The 1,767-nt window shown below is 46.3% G+C and overlaps 1 non-coding gene across 1 annotated transcript; it reads right to left on the bottom strand.

Annotated features, from left to right (window-relative positions):
- Positions 1–1,693: 1,693 nt before the first annotated feature.
- On the bottom strand, positions 1,694–1,767 carry trnan-guu. The gene has a single exon. It is a non-coding gene; the product is annotated as a tRNA-Asn (tRNA).

Below are 1,767 nucleotides of genomic sequence, written 5' to 3'. Positions count from 1 at the left end.
CCATCATTAACAGTTGGCTTTTGAACTGGAGAAGGTTTCTCGTGAAATTAGCTTGAGGCTTGAGGTATGCAAGGTCAAGATAATTTAGGTAAAACACGGAAACGCTATCCTCATTAGCAGACAGTGAAAGGATTACAAGACGCAATCTAAACATTTTCTACAAGTGATACAGGGGACTGGGAAGATAAGTATTATAAACTGTGAACAACAAAGTTCTTGAGCACAACACTTACATTCAAAGACCGAAAACATCCAGGTCCTGATTAATCAGATTGCATTGTGGTGCTTTTCTGCAAAACATCCACTTGCAATGTGCGACAAAAGAGTGACAAAACCCTTCCCTCTCAGCCCAGGATAGAAAATCCGAAGGGATGAACGTTTGCTTATTTTCTGAAGATTCACAAAGCTAAGACTGGATTTTGGTGATTGTTTCCTTTCCACTCCCAGGAGTCGCAGTGGTTGGGGAGGTGAGTTGGGCAAACTCAAATGTGCCCGTGAGAAGCGTGTGGGGCTATTTCAGCTTCCCCTCATCTGACAGCGCTGTGACTTGACTCCGATGTTCTCAGGGACACTTACTGACGCGAGACAGTGAAAAGATTCGCATTCCCGCAGATCAGGAATTCAAACCGTATGCCGGCTTCAGGACAATGAGAAAGATTAATTGGGGTGTGTGAAGAAACTGTGAGCTACATTTCAAACAGGTAGGTGGAGTCAGATGCGTCATCCAGTGCGCCCCTGGCCCTGTGCGTATCTAACGCCACCATGCTGCAGAGTTCTGATGTTAACACGGACATGCGCAGAATGGGAACCATCACAAGGTGAACAGCCAAAGATAATCACCGTCACTGATTCCCTTCCACAGGCCCAACTTTGTGAAGCAGTATCTTTCACTGGCAAAGGAAACTCCCTTGTCCTCAGGTGCCTGCTTCATTTCGATCACGATTTCAAGCCCCTCACTGTTCTAATCTCATTTCCAAACACTTTGCTCACAGCCTCAAACGAAGCACGCGGGTATCTGCTTGTTCCACCCGAACAGGCAGTGGGTTGCAGATTCCCACCAGTCCCAATGTGAGTGAAATATTTTTCCCCCTCCACTGATTTGAATCGTAAAGAAGAAGCCGGGGAGCAAGCTCCCTCTCTTTTCGACGACTTTTCTCATTTTGTAGTCGGCAGGGTTCACACCTGCGTGGAGAAACCGCAATGGATTTCAAGTCCATCGCATTAACCACTCGGCCCACGAATACAGAACCACACTGACAACTTCACTTCCCAGGTCTGTCTGCCTGTGGAGCTGAGAAAGAGTGAATCATCGCAGAGTTTGTTTGAATCCAATCACTTCACAGTGATTCGAAAGGGATAAATATCTGCACATGGCGAGTCGAGGTGTTTCATCCCAAAAGGTGAAATGAACTTTTTGTTAAAAACAAAACGAGAAATTGCAGGAGGAACTCAGCAGGTCAGGCAACATCTGTGGGAAGAAAATCAGAGACAACATTCCATAATTCCGTTTTCTCCAGCAGTTTCTCTTTTTGTCTCGGACTCTCAGCATCCGCAGTCCTTTACGTTAGAGATTAAATAAATTTTGAAACCCCTTTGTGCTCCCTCAGTGGAGAAGATCTCCGTTTGGGGAACATTTTCCTGATCTCATTAAAAACCAGCAACTGCGCTGCTGGAAGGAGAGCAATAAACACGCCGTCCCTGGGTGGGCTTGAACCACCAACCTTTCAGTTAACAGCCGAACGCGCTGACCAATTGCGCCACAGAGAC

Source organism: Chiloscyllium plagiosum, unplaced genomic scaffold (genome assembly GCF_004010195.1).
Source record: "Chiloscyllium plagiosum isolate BGI_BamShark_2017 unplaced genomic scaffold, ASM401019v2 scaf_85511, whole genome shotgun sequence".
NCBI lineage: Eukaryota > Metazoa > Chordata > Chondrichthyes > Orectolobiformes > Hemiscylliidae > Chiloscyllium > Chiloscyllium plagiosum.
The sequence above is the reverse complement of the archived record's forward strand: the minus strand, read 5'-3'. Positions and strand labels throughout refer to the sequence as shown.